The following is an 18,072-nucleotide window of genomic DNA, read 5'->3' as shown; positions in this document are numbered from 1 at the left end:
AGTGACACTGACTGACACCCATACTCACAACCTGCGATGCCATAAGGAATCTTCCTTCTGACAACCTAAAAATAAGTACAGTTTCCTCACCAGCTTCTTTGCTCCGTGCTACCTTTCTCTTCTCTATGCCATAGCAGGTAACCTCAATCTCCTGTTGGAGGGTACGCTATTTCTGGTCTGCAGCCTGCTTCTGGCCTTCTTCAAAAACTCCTCCTCAGAAAGAAATGGAACACTGTCTTGCAGGATTTTCAACATGTCTTCTTTCCTCTGAAGCAGCATTTGCTTATCTGCAGTATGCTTTCTTGCTTCGAGAAATGCAGGTGTGTTCCTGTCAAGTGAGATAACCTGTCACTTGACGATGTTGTGTATGTGCCGAGTGATTTATTTTCTTTCAACCTCTGTGATACAAAGAAAAACTCAGCGGCACTGCCAGTGTCAGTTTCATCTGAGAGATCGGAATTATCTAGAATAAGAAAATATAAATTTCAACGGCTACTTTATTTGCAAGCTATTTAAACTGGTTTTTGCAAAGTTATATTGTTGTATAGAAATTGATGAAACACACAGGTCAGATCAACCATGATTATACTTGGTGACTGAAAAAATCACTTGTACTTAACAATATTTTTATCACTGTGAATCTATCAGTCAAATCTTGCCAATGTTACAGCATTTTTGAATTGCTCCTCAATTTGAGAGTGCTCATATCATTGCTATAGTTGCATAATGTCATCAGGGGCATAGCCTGCATTCTTAGTCAAGGGAGGAAAATAAAAATATTGGGGAAAAACCCTGGTAGCATCATCCTCATCCGGTAATATCTGTCAGTTAAATATTTATATGATGTTCCTTAAAGAGACTGCACATGTTAAGTCTTTGAGCTTTCAAATAAGAATTTCATTTGGACAATGTGCACTTGTAGCAAGCCAAAATTTGGTTTTATACTATTTGGCCCATGCTTTGGGTAAATTGTGGTGAGAAACAGGCTCCTTGCCCTTTCTTTTCCTTTGCCTTTCTGATTTTCTCTTTCATTTGTTTGCCAGAGTGTCACTTTTCTCTTTCCTCATGTTGGCAGAATTCAAATTGGCGACAGAGCATTCCAAGCTGCTGCACGGCACTGTGGAACTGCCTCCCACGTAACATCAGGGAGGCACGCTCAATCACAAGTTTCAAGAAACTCTTAAAATCTTATTATTATGTTTATTAATTTTATGCTTTGTTCTTGTCATTCACTGTTATGTGCCTTGATCTATTTGTAAAAGGCGCTATATAAATCTTGTATGTATGTATGTATGTATGTATGCTTATATGTCAGCATTAAAGATCTTGGCACCAGTTGGGGCCAAAGGTGTGCAAAAAAGTATTTAGGTATGGAAACAGTGATAAATTTGTATTTATATATCATATTTAGGCTAAAATGTGTAGATGCATTTTTGGCCAAAAATGGGGATTTATTTGTTGACAATTTTCCCCCAGTAGATTTCAAATATGTGATTGCACCTATTAAACCTTTAAACATTGTTTATTTTATGATTTAATTTTTCAGACAATAATAGGTTTATTCCATTAAAAAAATCACTTTAAGTATAACTTGATAAATATTTTCGTAATGTTTACCCAAAATTTGCAGTCCCAGTGACAAATGATTCCCGAAAATTGGCCACTTATAGTAAAATTCCAGGTTCTGACTAGACTATCCCGTAGTCCACTTGCCCATTGTACATACTCTGGATATTGTATTTAAGCTTAAAACTCTGATTTAATTAATGTGTGCACATTTGATAGATTTTCACATCTGTTCTTTTCAGTCACCCTACTCCCTCTGTTTGTTAGCTTCGCAAGTGGACTACTGACTTTGGATTGCGGTCAGAGATGCTTAACACGGCTGTCTATGAGCTTCTATGGATGAGATTGTCGGAAATCTGGCCTACTAAAATTGGCCATGATGTAATGCATCTTTAAATGGATCTGGCTTGTGATTGGTCGCCCGATCTCGTTATGGTTTAAATCCTCCGGTACCTGTCATTACCATTAATAACTACATGGTACACAAGTATGTGGCCTACCCGCCTTTGTGTTGTGTAATTGCATGAACGCGTCAGTTAAGTGCATGAACGCGTCTTGTATTTGCTTGTGGTTAAATTCTAAACAAGTATGATTGACAGTGTGAGTGTTAGGGACTTTGCCCGTTCAAAATCCTGTTTAAAATTGAAAGTCCATAGTCTATTTTTAACCTGGAATTTCATGATTAATACAATACAATTATGACATTATGATATGTTGCATTTAATAATATAAGCCCTTTAGTAAACACTTTACTTTTACTGTCACTAATATAATTATATAAACTTTTTCAATTTTATACTAGTATTTTGATGTAATTAATATCAGTATAATTTCGAGTTCAACTGAATGCTTTCATCATGATTAACATCACAAATAGACTATGGCATAGTCTAGGTTCTGACATAAAATTTGATTGGAAAATGTAGAAGAATGACTTTGCCCTTATTTTGTACAATGTAATAAGTTAATATGCTGGTATTAAATTTAAATTAACTAGTTTCATCAAAACTCAAAAAACCAAACAAGCTTTTGAGATAAGATGCAAACTTGTTGTGTCCAAAATAGTTGCTTATAACAAGTTTATCTTCAATTTTGACTGAATGGTAATGTATTTGATTAAAAAAATAAAGCAACACAGATTTTGCATTTCTGATTACATATTCATAATCTGCATAAAATTTCACCCTAGAAAAAGTTCATTTGACCATAATATTAGTAACTTATGTTCATACCATTTTGGCTTCCATGGTGCCAAGATCTTGAACGCTGTCATATCAATACTTACCTTCAGCTATATTGGCAATATCAGCATGCCATCTTTCAATATCTATCCTGCTGTATCTGTTTCCATTGGCAGCCCAAAATTCCTCCCACTGCTGCTCAGCTTTATCCATTCCCTTTTCCACCTGAGTTAAAACAATAACAACAAAAACAAATTTTGCACATTAACACCTTACCAACATGACTAATTAGTTAACAGCACATTATACAATAGTTTAAAAAGTCTTCTATGATAAAGTTTATATGAATAAATAAGACATAATGAGACATAACGACATATTTTATTAGTTGGATCAATCATTTTTTTGCTTTTACATATAGAGTCACATCCAATTTTCAGCAATGCTGAAATTTGAGAAAAAAAAAAAAAAAAAATCCATACAACACTTTCATTAATTAAATGCAAGACTTTTTAAAGAATAAGGTACTCCAACTAACTTGCTCATTTTTGGAGAAAATCCCCGAAAAGTTTTTTTCGCCCAAATTTCTTCAGTCACCGTAACAAATATTTCTTGAGTAAAATTTATTTTTTTCAATTTTGAATATTTTTTTTTAATTTTCAACTTCTATTTGAAATTTAGGTGAAAATCTGACTTTTTATGGTTCTTTTGGCAAAACTGAGCATTTCTAACCATTTTGGTACAAATTTTCAAACATTACTTGAAATTGAACTCAAACATAACTTGCCTATATCTCAGTACTTTACTCATGGACATGTGTGTACAAGTTGCATCATAAAGAAATGGGAGCAATTGTCTCCATGAATATTCGATTCAGACAACACAATTAACAACCAAGATATTCTTGGGATAAAAATCCACTGGACCAGGCCAGGCTAATCTGGCTGCAAATAATAATAATAAAATCCCAAGTAGTTGGGGGTTTCTTCCCTAAATTCTACTTAATTCTTTGTTTATTTAGGTGATATGTATTAAAGGATATGTCTGCGGTAATCACAACATTATCCCTTACATGTTAGAAAAATACTTATCAAGCACAGATCGCATGGTTTTATTTAAAACAAACTCATATTGACCATAAAAATGAAACAACCAGTTCTCAACACGTAATATTCAAAATTCCCCCATCAGAATGTTCTAGTGTCATGGTTATATCTGTGCTCAATTGTTGTCAGTCTTCATTATATTACTGGGACGTCATTGCACTGGACAATTTCTCAGCCTGGAAATTTTAAATATTGTGTGTTGAGAGACAGGGTGTATTAATTCATTTTTGTGGTCAATATGAGTTTGTTCAAATAAAACCACGTAATTCGTGCTTGATAAATTATTTTCTAACATATAAAGGCATAATGCAATGTTATGTTTGCAGGAGTGCTCATTTAATTCCTTCATCCTTCAGAAAAAAAGTATTCCTAATAATTATTGGGAGCAAGTTTTACAACTGTGCACTGTCAAATTTGCAATTGAAACCACCTGTCAATGAGTAGAAAAAAAAAATCTTGAATAACATCTAATTAAATAAAACATATATTATCATTATCAATATCAACACTTACATCTATGTACCCTTTGCACAACTGTGCTGACATTCCAATTAGCAATTTTTGCTTGACAAAACCAGTAAGTTTTTACTTTCTCTAATATTTTGTCCTACATGTCGGAGGACTTCATCAGATGTGATCATCTGATCCACTTTCCTGGAAAATGACTTCCGGCTGTGATTGGTCTTGTCTCCAGTCTTTAAAAGTGGGTCATATACGTGATAATTGCCTTCCTCTCTATTAATGGTCTTTGTTTCCTCTTTCTGATCTCCATCGCTTCTCGTACTTCTCTGGATCTTCTGACATGCACTTTGCCAAGTATCTTGGAGTCCTCCCAGTTGACAACATGATTTGCCCTAGCGTAATCAGATATGGCTCATGACTTTGTTTATTGTTGTTCTGATGCCCTTCGTTCTGACCGAGTGAACTTTTTCTCATTCACTTTCTTAACCTCCGCTTGATGTTCAGCAAGCCTAATCCTGAACAAACGAGAGGTCTCACCAACATAACTAAGATCGCAATTTTGGCAGCCGATCTCATAAATACAATTGCCTGTCTTTATAGCCTGTCTCTTTTGTCCTTTGGGTGGACCAGTATCTTATAGAGGGTTTGATGGGGCTTCATTGCAGTGTCTACTATGTGCTCGTTCAGAAATTCCAAGGAGCACTACCATCCCCTTGCTTTTGATCTTTCTTTGCGCTAGGTTTCACAGCCGCTTTAGATTTTTGTTGCATTTTAGCTTTGACTTGATCCACTGCCCATTTAGGATAGCCACATTTTTTAAGGGCTCCACACACCTGTTTTTCTTCATTCATTCTATCCGCTTCTTCCGTGACCACGCTGTACATACGGTCAAATAGAGTTCAGACTACACCCATTTGCTGAAGGCCGGGGTGTTCTGAATTAAAACCAAGGTATTGATCAGTATGGGTTGGTTTCCTGTATACCAGGAGCTTTACCGAACCGCCATGTTTCGAACAATAAGCGTGTCAGAAATGGTATTTGCCCTTCTTTCTCTTCCTCGTACGTGAATTTTACACTGTCTGTTTTTGTCAACTTGGTTTAGATGATCAGTTAAATTTTGAACTTCATCTGTTTTTATGATTTCGAGCACGTCATCCACATAATGGCGCCAATGCCGTACTGGCTTACAATCAATCGGGGCAGTCACGATTGCTTGCTGTTCCAGGAATTCCATAAAGAAATTCGCTATGATGGGGCTGACTGGGCTGCCCATCGCTGCACCAAACCTTTGCCTATATATGGCACCTCTGAATTCAAAATATGTGGTGGTGAGTATCAAGGAGTTCGATAATGTCATCAACTTCAAGTTTGGTGCGCATTTTAAGATCTTTGTCATCCACCAGTCTTGGTTTAACCACATCTAAGGCCTCCTTTATTGGGGTGTTGGTAAACAAGGATACCACATCGTGAGAGTTAAATATTTCATTTTCCTCAATACACACTCCACTTAGGTCCTCCTCTAATTCTTTTGAATTTTTATCATTGGTGTTCCTTGGTATCGACCAAAGGATTGAGCAAATCGACATGGGCTTTTGATGTCTCATAGCCGCGGGAATCAGTATAATCGAAGATTGATCATAGGGTTGCCTTGCTTGTGAATTTTTGCAGTGCAATAAAGTCATGGTGTATTTGCTCTTGTAGGGTACAAAAGCTTATATTGTTTACCATCAATTTTGTTCTCTTTCTTAAGTCTAGCGAGGATGGTAGTTAACTCTCGCTTGTACTTTGGGGGTGGGGTCAGTCTTCAATTTTTTTAAGTTCTTTTGTCTTTCAGCATTTCATGAACCTACTCTTCAGTCTCTTTAAAGACTGGAGACCAGACCAATCACAACCAAAAGTCACATTTCTTGGGAAAGTGCATCAGATGGTCACATCTGATGAAGTCCTCCGACATGTGTAGGGCCGAAATATTAGAGTAAGTAAAACTTACTGGTTTTGTCAAGTTAAAAATTGCTAATTGATATGTTTTACAAACCTGATGAATCTATTCACTGATGTGCTGACATTGGTACGATCTTTCTTGTATTCCAGAAAAATACATGTTCTGTTATGGTATCGACTCTGTCTGTGTAGTAAAAAAAAAAAAAAAAAGGAAACAAATAAAAAACTGGTAATTATAAACTGGGGTTTTGGATGTGAGTTTATATCTGACAGTGAAAAATAACATTTTATGGACAAAAAAATACAATTTACAATATAATACAATACAATCTATTTCTTATGGAAATATTATAATATTACAATATATGGCATTAAGAAAACAAACAGTTTTTTTCCTTTTCTGGTAAACTAAATGTCCTGATCCAGATGATCAGTAAATACTTCAGATTGATGAAAATTCTTCACTTTGCATTGGGTGTCATCTACATAGCAATAAAACAACAATGGGGTTTGATCCCATTGATATTTGGTATGCGTGTAATTCCTTTCTGTACATGACTTCCATCATTACAGGTAGTCACAAAATCAAGAACAACAAGACACCCGTTGGTGCACCTAGAACTTTTCATAGCATAACAGATGGTGTTATAAACACATCTGTCTACTAACAACAACAGCACCAAATGTGTGTACAATTAATTGAAACAATAAATATAGAATGGGCTAAAGTCACACAATCCTGAAAAATGGAGTTATCAATTTCTGCTACCAGAGGGTAAGTGACAAACTCTGTCCAAGTTTCATAGTGAAATAATGGGCATTGAAACTGCAAAGATAAAATCTCCTCCTTGCACTTAAAGTATGTGTCCATAAAAACATTGTTTGCCATTTATCTACATTTTTACTTACAAAAAATGATACTGCTATAGGCATATCTTGTTCTTTCACATAGAATATGTGCAAACTTTAAAAGCATACCATTTGGATAATTGAGCATGCAGCAGTGCAGATGTAAAGTAATATAATATCGCACAATCTGCGTTTTTTTTCATTCCTTCTAACCCCTTTGCTCTTGTATTTTGCATGGTGATGGAAAATACATAATGCATAATTATGTGTAGTTAATTGATAGGCAATTTTGTTATTGTGTCAATTGTTTAACAATGTTTTAAATGGATATGTTAGGATTGTCCAAATGTGAGTATTAATTTCTTCCCATGTCAGCACTAATATCTTGAAATAATATATATGATAATACTATTGGTGGTAGCACAACCAATAGTATGTATATGGGAGTTGTGTGACATACTGGTTCAGGTCTTTACCTTTGGTGCAAGCAGTCTTTGGTTCAATTCCCTGCAGGACAAAAAAACCTTATCCGTTCTCTATGTGACTCATCTGATAAAGGCCAGGCAGAAGATCCATGATGAAAGACCTTGTTACAATCGGTTCCGATCAGGATAATAACTCCGATTGTTGGCTACACTTGCCTGTCCCATAAAAATATCCTGATCAGCTACCTACAGCAGCAATACTTTAGACCCGTGGGTTGTGTCCAAAATGTGAAATCACAATTCTTTTTAATACAGCCCTTCTCAAACATATTCAAAATACAAAAGCACCAATATGTGGAGTTTTCATGTTTGTGAAGATTATCATTCATCCAGGTAGTAAACAATAATGAAATTTGAACTATAATCTAGTCAACTGGACTTACTATTTTTTGAGTGGGAAATTTTCACGTCCATATAATAAACATGAAATATATGTATACAAGGCTCAGAGAATTATGCAGTAGGTTGATCTTTATTAACAGTATTCACTTACTTGCAGCAGACACATTCTTTGTCATAGAATTCAACCTTGATAAGTAGCTGAATATCTGTTCCATTTCTTCACCTCTGCCCATGCCTGCATCTTCTTGGTATCGGCCGCCCCATTTGACCTGTTAGGTATCAAAAACATAAATTGGTAAGTGTCCTTCAAAGGCAAAATTTAGAATATTTAATAAATTTAAGAAGTGTTTAATGTGATGTACATCATGTAAATTTATCACTTAAACATCACAATGATTTGTAACATTTCTATTTGATTTTGAAAATAAAATTGTGTATCGTCATATGGGTGCCTGTTACCAAAAAAACTTGATAGCTATCAAATCATCGATACACATTATAGCTATATACGAACAAGTAACCCTGCAAATTTGTGTCTCAAGCCCATTAGCTCAGTTGGTAAAGCGCCAAACTTTGGTACAATTTCATGTTTTCAAAAGCGCTTGATAGTAAGCACATACATAATATAGTCGCATGTCGTATGGTCAAATATGACAAAAAATGTATTTCTTGATATTTTTACGAAAGTAATTTAATAGCGAGATGGTTATTCTATTATTAAGGAAAAGAATATCAAGAAGAGAAATGTACATTAGCATGATTAGCATGAAAAATACTGAAATTCAACTAGGATTTCATTAAAAATTTAAAAAATGGAACATATAACCCTTTAAGGTGGTACTTCACCCCTTGATAAATTTGTGACCATTTTGCATTTTTCTCAAAAATAATAACACACTGAATTATGTATGTATATTATAGGGTAAGAAATCCAGTTACTACTGAATTTTAGTGACTCAAGATAAGCAGTACATTATTATATGATAAGAAAAGAGGTACCACTAAAGCACCTCATTTCTTAACATATATAATGAACCCCTTGTCTTGAATCACTGAAATTTCAGCGAAGTAATTGGATTCCTTGCCCCTATAATATACTAAACTTTTGTTACCAGTGTGTAGTTACTTTTTGAGAAAAATGCATAATTAGTCACAAAATTTATCAGGGGGTGTAGTACCACCTTAAGTAGTCAGTAATTGTTTTAGTACAAATTCAACATTCAAAGCTGTCAATACATCATACCCTAACTAGATTTGAAAAAAGTAACCAGTAGTTTTGACATGCTGACAGTGAATTTTCACATATAGGCCCTATTGCACACTCCCCGCATCCGCCTGCTCCTCCACCCCTGGCATTTTTCATTTCAACTGATGTGTTTTTTTTACTGAGTAATGCATAATTATATATGCTTCAGTAGACTGAAAGAGAATCAAATTAGGCTTAAAAGTGTCCAAGTGTCAGGTTGTACAGATCACCAATAAGCGTAGACTAATCCCAGCCAATATTATACCATCCATGGCCAAGTAGCTTGGAGTCAGTCTAGATTCTCGGTTGAGCTTCAATACCCATGTAGACACAACCCCACAAAAGCTAACAGAGCCTTCTTTTCCAGAAACCTGAGTCACAGCAGACACAAGGTTAAAGAAGCTGTGTACACTACCTTCATCCGCCCAACAGTCAAATATGCTGCCACCTCATGGGACCCCACACACAGAGGAATACAAGCAAACTGGAGCAAGTCCAACGTAGCTCAGCTCGGTATGTCATGGGTGATTACAGCAAGTACAGTAGTGTCACCGCCATGCTGAAACATCTTAGCTGGATTTCACTTCAGGGACGCCACCGCAATAGCAGACTGCACATCGATGTTCAACCTGGTCGACATCCCGTGGAACCACTAGTCCACTACATATCTCAGCTTACATGTACATCAACCACCAGAGGCCACAGCTCTAGGTTCTTTATTCCACGCACCCACTCTTCAACGTATGCCAGCGCGTTCTTCCCTCGCACCATCCCGAGTGGAACCGTCTACCAGTAGACCCTGCTGCATACCCATCTCTCAACTGCTTCAAGACTGCTCTGAGGGATGTTCTTCTGAAGTAGGCGCCACCAGACTTTTTACTTGCACATGTTTATATTCGCACCTGTTTTTCAATTTTCTTGTCGTCTTATGCGACGCATGCCCACAACACATTGTGCATTTATTCTTAACCAAATGAGAGCTGCACAGTATTGGAAGGAAGGAAGGAAGGAAAAAAATGAGGTATCAACCACTGCAGTAGGATGTGGGGTTATGGAAAGCCAATCAAATTTGTATCACAATTTTCAGAAAAGTGTAATCCCTCCATCCTTTTTGCATACCAAAATTATGACATGAGACCATATGCTAATTATCAAGTTTTTATGATGCATTTACTTTGTCTCAAGCAAAACACTGAACTCACTGGGTAATAACCCATCAACAAGAGGATGACCTACTGATCTATGTACTCCTTGATGATGCTCTCATTTGTTTATCTCAACTATCTGTATTCATGTATTTCAATAACTACCAAGTAATAAGTACTTGTTGGTGGGGTATGTAAAGAAAAATAATACAAATACATCCACCTCTTATGGTCTTACCCCAAAATAAGACCTGGCGATATACTGCACGTTTCAATTATAGTGTCAGACATTGTCACCACGTGGAGTAAGTTAACTCACCTGACGGTTCCAGGCTTCATTGCTGTTGTACCCCTGGCATATAATCTGGTTTATTTTGCTGTTTTTTTGCCCACAGCCAATATTTGCATATCACGTCATACCACATAACTGCACCCCTTCTTGCAGCATGAAGCTGGTGTGGAGAAAATGAGGGTAACCATACATTTCACCGCTAAACATGTTTCGGGTCAATGTATGGCGACATCCTGCAACAGCCAAGCCCATCTCATCCTGTTTAGCTTTGGTAGTGTTCTGTGCCCCTGCAGCCTTCCACACGGTATCCCCACACTTGTTGTCTGCTAACTATTTATAGACATAACAAAATAGAGAGTAAAATATTAAACAACTAGCAACACCTTTCCTTGCAGTACACTGGCACACATGTTACAGTGAAGTAACATTACATCTATGACTGATGGCATATCTAGCATTTTCTATAAAGTTAGTCTGAATTCAATTATTAATAATAAAATTAATAAACAATAAACACTGCTCCAAAGAACATGCATCACTGTGGATCTAACAATGGCCAGATATTTAGCTTTTGTGCCCTATTTAGCAATGATCTTATCAAATGACATCCATCATGTGACCTGTAGATGACCTCTAATATGCTGACATCTTTTATGTGCCAATCCATCATGTGACCTGTAGATGACCTCTAATATGCTGACCTCTTTTGTGCCAATACACCCAAAGGCCATTGTGTCGAAGAGACATTCACGAAAGCAGTGTATCCTTCGTGTAAAAGAACACCAATCAAATCCCAAGCCTTATCCTAACCCTAATCCTACCCTAACCCTTACCTTAACCCTAAATCCTAACCCTAACTCTAATCCTATTAGTATTTTGTGCTCTCTTATGCTAAGGATAAACCACAGAAGCATGCTTAAGAAATTATGTACATTGTAGCATTACCCTTTGTGCGCACACACACACACACAAACTTTTACCAAGTCCACCCTCATCCAATGTTTACTCGTAAGTATTTATGCAGTAAAATCATTGGGCCATTTGGGCTCTTGGATTTGAAATTTTCAGGGCCCGTGTAACTGCCCAAAAAGTTGAAATATGAATAATTATGAAGAACGATCAGAACAATGAATATTACACAATCTAATCATGGGCCAATCAGGCCTGTACTGTAGCTTTTTTATGCAGTGGGCCCAGACTGATTTCTATTAGCTGTGCGCCCTTGGGCCCACTTTATTTGAAACACTGACTCCATGTACCAAGTCAGTAAAAAAAATATCTGGTGCTCTTTCACAAATCCAGTATTAAAGTTTTGTAGACAAATAGCATGTTTTATAAATAATGCTTGAGGTTGACAATAAGGACACAGTACCTCTGCACACAGAACATCTCAAATTTACATAGCAGGAAAATGATGAAACATACAATTCATATAGACACTTTGATACATTGTAGTTCAGCGTGAAGATGACACAATGAAATTATTGGTGTACCATAAAGCAACCCACACCAACTAATATCTGATTTTCAGTTCGCACCATCCATTACATGAACTTATATCAGAAATTGGGAGCAATACATACCCTCATGGGCAGGAAAAATAAGTTCATAAAACAGAAAATCAAGTCAAGAAAGATGAAGAAGGCACCATCAAGAAAGTTCTTAGTAACAGCGGCTGTATTGTATTGAAAAAGGTCCACAGCAGATGCACACCCCTATGCAGAAGACAAATAAGAAAGATGAAACAAAACTATACTCTACCTCCAGTCACCAGCACTATAGCTTTGAAGGGTGCACAATACTAATAAATTTCCCTATACTTTGTGTACAAAATGGCTTCTATTCAAATGGCTCTAGCTACCTTATGAAGCGACTCAATTTTTCGAAGCAATATATTTTCCTGAAAGACAAACAAACAAGCAAGTAAACAAACAAAAAGAAATATATTGGTGACCATTGAATTTTCGAACTACTGGACCGTGAAGACTATCAAGTTTTTTCATCCCATTTTCAGAATAAATTTGGATAAAAACAAAGAATCTTTCTCAATCTAAGCCAGATGCTTGGAATCAAGCCTACATTTAATACCTGACACAAATTGTTCACAAAATCTGCCAAATTTCTTTGATTTTTAATATTGATTTATAGTTGTTTAACTTTTACCGAAATGTAATTTAAATGCTGCATATCGGGGATGGAAGGCCTTTAGAGACATTATTTGGTGATGGGAAATCTTCAGGGACCTCAAGATGTCTGATTTTATAATTTTCTAAGGGTTTTAATACTAATTAACATTATATATAACTTCACTATGAGGACCGATCTCAAGTTGACATTTTGGGGCCAAATTCAAATTGGCACCAAATTCTATTAATGTGCTATCTACTGTAGATAGCACATTTAAAAGGTCATGGAGGCACTGGAATGGATCAAATTAAAATCAATTTATTTTGAAAATGTTGATCCCCATCTGTATAATGTTTGAGGCATCAAATTAATTTGGTAATGCATGGAAACAAACAAACACAAAGGCTACTGGAGCCTATGTCATGGGCCCCTGGATCAGGTAAACTTACCTTGTGTGGTGGGGGGGGGGGTGGGGGGGTAGGCTATGATTTCACCAACATGACCAAAGACGGATGTAATTTAACAATAAATAGGCCTATAATTCATGCATTGCATTTGTGGTCATGTTTTTCATATCTGTGTGTCTTTCTTGCTGTATGTCTGTCATAATTTTAGCCTATCCACCACCCCCACACTCACACCATTATACCCCATCCAGACAGTTTTATAACAGTGAAACTGTATCGATGTTTTCTCTATCTCCAACTTGGCTGCCTGTCATAATTAAGCTTAGCCTACACTCCCCCCACACACACCCCCACTCACAAAAGGTAAGCTGTCCAGGTATTGACCAACACTGAGTGCCACCATACTGATGTTTCTCCGGTCTCCCATTAGGGCTATAACTCACCTTAGCACTGGTAAACTAGTATATGTTGCTTTTTTTCTGCGATTTTAGCTATAAATTATATGAATTAAGATCAAAAACACCTCAATCAATATGCAACTGCTAATCAAAACCTGTTTGGCACAACTTGCTCGATCAAAACATCCTTCGTATAGGCTCACACACATACACTCTCTTCATGGTGCACAATACTATAAATTTCCCTATACTTTGTGTACAAAATGGCCTCTGTTCAAATGGCTCTTGCTACCTTATGAAGTGACTCAAGTTTTGAAGCAATATTTTCCTGAAAGACAAACAAACAAGAAAGTAAACAAACAAAAAGCAATATATTGGTGACTATTGAATTTTCTAACTACTGGTGGACCGTGAAGACTATCAAGTTTTTTCATTTTCAGAATAGTGACACTTGTGATTATACCTAGAAAGTGGCGTGCTTGCTTGAGAAATACATTAAAAATCTGGACAAAAACACAGAATCTTTCTCAATCTTGGCTAGATGCTTGGAATCAAGCCTACATTTAACACCTGACACAATTTTTTTCACAAAATCTGCCCAATTTCTTTGATTTTTTTAAATATTGATCGATGTTCTAGAAAAAGACCACATCATAGAGGCAGAGCGGCAGACATATATACCACATTGGAAACTGTGAAAATCAGGCAGCAAGGCATTGCCATGAGCAGAGACGAGGGGCAATACAATCCAACTCACATGTTTGAAAATCTTCAGACTTTGAAACGTCCACAGTAAATGCTGTTTTATTGGACTAGAAGTCTAGAACTATGAATTTCATCTTAAAATAGCAAATGCAACTCTATGTATAGATCACTTTGTATGTGCATGAGTCTGGTGGTCCCTTTGTGTTTGATTTAATAGTGTTTATAATTAATCCAATCCAAGAGACTACGTTATGTTATAAACTGAACTAGAACAATTTGGCGCTTTAACCGCAGTGTTGGCAACATTGTACTCTAATGTCAACGATTTCTATACCTTTTGTGTTCTGGATCGATGAGATGCAAGTTGTGAAATGTGAATATAACTTACACTCTATGCTCTTGTAAGCCTATTTTAATACGTGCATGGTATCTTTTTATAGGCCTACATGTATGAACAAAAAGACTAACAGAGATAGAAAACGGCCGAACCTGGATATTTCGGATGAAATGATAGAATAAATAATAACTCATAACAACCTAGACTATGCCATAGTCGATTTTTGACAAATAAAACATGTTATTAATCATGATGAAAGAGTAGAACTCGAAATTATACTGATATTTATTACATCAAAATACTAGTATAAAATTGTTATGAAAAAGTTTATATTATATTAGTGACAGTAAAAGTAAAGTATATGTAGGCTTATATTATTAAATGCAAAATCATAATGTCATTATATAAGCACTTCAGTCTGAATACTGAACAATTCTGATTTTAGAATCTACCAGTTTATTAATCGCATATTAGGATAGACTATGGACATTGAATTTTAAACAAACACTGTCAATCATACTTGTTTATCATCCAATTTAACCGCACACACATAGCCTGGAAATACAAGCATGGTACAAGACGCGCTCATGTTCCCGCCGACACAAAGGCCGCATAGTTCTGTACCATGTAGTTATTAATGGTAATGGCAGGTGCCCGGAGTATTTAAACCATAACGAGATCTGTGCGAGCAATCACAAGCCAGATCCATTTAAAGATGCATTACATCATGGCCAATTTTAGAAGCCAGGAATCCGACAATCTCATCCATAGAAGCTCATAGACAGCCGTGTTAAGCATGTAAACCGCAATCCAAAGTCAGATGATCAATTGTGAAAATCTATCAATTGTGCACAAATTAATTAAATCAGAGTTTTACACTTAAATGCAATATCCAGCGTATGCACAATGGGCAAGTGGACTACGGAGTAGTCTAATAACAACCGGGCTCTGCATTGAAGTTTAAACTTCAAGATAGGCAGAAAAATAATGCACTGCAAGACCCATTAATTAAAAAATGCAACATTTTTGGGGGTATATTCTGTCTCAAACTTTCGCCATGATCAACGGCTTCATCAATACTTGCACCTCTCAAATCATTTGGCAAAAATGACTATCCCAGTAATGTTTTTGAGTAAAATAACGTGCCTATTTTGAAAAATATATCTTCTTATTGCCCATCAATCCAAAAATTTGTTGATTTAAAAAAAAATGTTCGGGACTTTCATGCTCATCCTACCCAAGCATCCCGCCCAAACTGCTTTTGTTGAAAATTATCATTTTTGATGATTTATTGATGTTTTCTCAAAATTGCTCAAGTGGATGTAAGGGTTTTGCAACAAAGCTCTTCATATATTGTGTATATTTCGCATGACTAATAAAGTTTTTTCTTGACCCGGACTTCGATATTTGTCGCTTCGGAGGCTTCATTTTCCGAACTTTGTGGGTATAGCTTTGATTCATAATTCTTCGTTATTTCTTCATTTTCTTCTTGATTCATAACAGTTAATGACTTAACTTGAAAGGGGTAACAAAAATTAGCTGATTTGCCAGCTTTGAAATTGTTTTATAAAATCTTGACTCATAGAGTTGATTTTCCGTTAACTCTTTTGAAGCCTCCGAAACAAACTGTTCAGCGAGCTGTGCAAATATAAATAAAAGAGATCATCCAATCTATTTATCAAAATGTAGCATTTATATCCTCAAGTCACTTGTCTTTAAAACAGTAGAGACTAGAGATATACATCACCGTATGAAAATGGGACCCAATACAAACTTTCCGTTAACACTTGAAGCCTCCGAAACAAAAGAAGTCTCCGAAACAACAATAAGATTAATTATCATCTTTGCGCATCTAAATTGGGAGCGTTTCATACTGATATCTGCAATGTATTAAATTGTTACTTGATATGTGTAGAATGTCATAAATTTAAACAAGTGTTGATATATGGGTGTGATTGGTGCTTTTGAAAAAAACCCTAAGGCAATGAAATTGCGAAGCGTAGCGAGCGGAGCTCTCGCCTGTTGCGGCCGGGGGTCCAGGGGCCTGCTTAAGGGCCCCTGGTGGAGTCCAGGGCAACGCCTGTGGGGAGTAGAGGGCGAAGCCCCAGCCAGAGGGGTTTTACACACTTGAGCACCACTGGAGATGCAATTTCATGAAAAAAAAAACAAAAATGAGAAACTTTTAAAATACTTCACTTTATAGTATAAAAACATTTATTATCTGTGAATACATACTTCCAGTATCATATCATTCACATACACATGAGAAATTGCATCACCATTTTTGCAAAGTACAGTGTGTCTATAAATCATCCAGTCAGGGTTCTAATCTAAGGAATTTTCATTTTAAAATTGGAGATTTTCTCATATCTGGAAACTGAAAATTCGAAATGTGACATCTCTGTTAAGCATTTAGCTCTTGGTCCAGGGCCACTCCAAAAGCGACAAAAAATAAAATAAAAATATAAAAAATAATTTTTTTTTTTTTTTTTTGTTGAAAATCCGGATTTTTTTTTTAATCCCAAAATTCCGAAAATCCGGAAAAATCCGGAAAAATCACACCCCTGAGAATTTCTTCTCGCCCCCATACACTGCTTAGCATCATGTGCAGATATAGGTAGTGTATGTGCAACGTCCGTGATTCGGAAGTCACATAAAGCCGTTTGTCCCGTGTTCAGGAGGATTCATCCCTGTGCATGTTAAAGTGTCATCAGAGCTATTCGAAAAGAGGAGGACAAGATGGGCACCATACAACGTAAGCGGTGCGAGACTAAGCCATAGTCGAATTTTGATAAAAATATGTTATTATAATTTAATCATGATGAAAGCATTCCGTTGAACTCAAAATTATATTGATGTTTATTTTAAAACATGTTAAAATTAAAGTGTTCAATAGTAAAATGGTCATAAAGAGATAAGAAATATCATAATTAGATGATTAGTGAAAATAAAAGTTATCGAATACAACATATCTTGCATAATTATAATGGCTCACTTCAATACTAAACCATTCTGATTTTGGAATTGGAATCAACCAGTTTAATGATCGCTGAAGCACGAGTAAAAAATCCGACTATGTACATTGGATCTTAAGCAGAACTTTACCCGGGACTTTGGTTTCTAAAACACACTGTCAATCATGCTTGTTTATCAATCCAATTTAACCGCAAGCACTAAAAGGCACCCCACAAATGTATGCCAAAAATCACTTGCCCCCCTCTCAGATTTGTCAAAAATTGCTTTCACCCGCTCCTCCCCCTTTCGGCTCGCCAAAAATTTCTTGTCCCCTCAATTTTACCCTCCACAGGGCTCATAATTATTGCATAGCCCCTAACTTAGTTGTCTACCAATAAATCCAGTAGAAGGCCACGGTTTTGAACTCGCCACCCTTAGCGTTGCATCACAAATATTATGAGTTTTTACACCAATCAAGTTTCAAATTAGAATATCTCCATAACTATCAACCCTATAAACTAGCAAAAG

At 36.2% G+C, this 18,072-nt stretch overlaps 1 long non-coding RNA gene across 1 annotated transcript; it reads right to left on the bottom strand.

Annotated features, from left to right (window-relative positions):
* Window positions 1-312: 312 nt before the first annotated feature.
* On the bottom strand, window positions 313-8,232 carry LOC140144141 (uncharacterized). Its single transcript, XR_011857837.1, has 4 exons — window positions 8,084-8,232; window positions 6,351-6,440; window positions 2,852-2,972; window positions 313-463 (listed from the first exon to the last, which is right to left on the bottom strand). It is a non-coding gene; the product is annotated as an uncharacterized lncRNA (long non-coding RNA).
* Between the last annotated feature and the right edge of the window lie 9,840 nt (window positions 8,233-18,072).

Source organism: Amphiura filiformis, unplaced genomic scaffold (genome assembly GCF_039555335.1).
Source record: "Amphiura filiformis unplaced genomic scaffold, Afil_fr2py scaffold_41, whole genome shotgun sequence".
Taxonomy (NCBI): Eukaryota; Metazoa; Echinodermata; class Ophiuroidea; order Amphilepidida; family Amphiuridae; genus Amphiura; species Amphiura filiformis.
The sequence above is the reverse complement of the archived record's forward strand: the minus strand, read 5'-3'. Positions and strand labels throughout refer to the sequence as shown.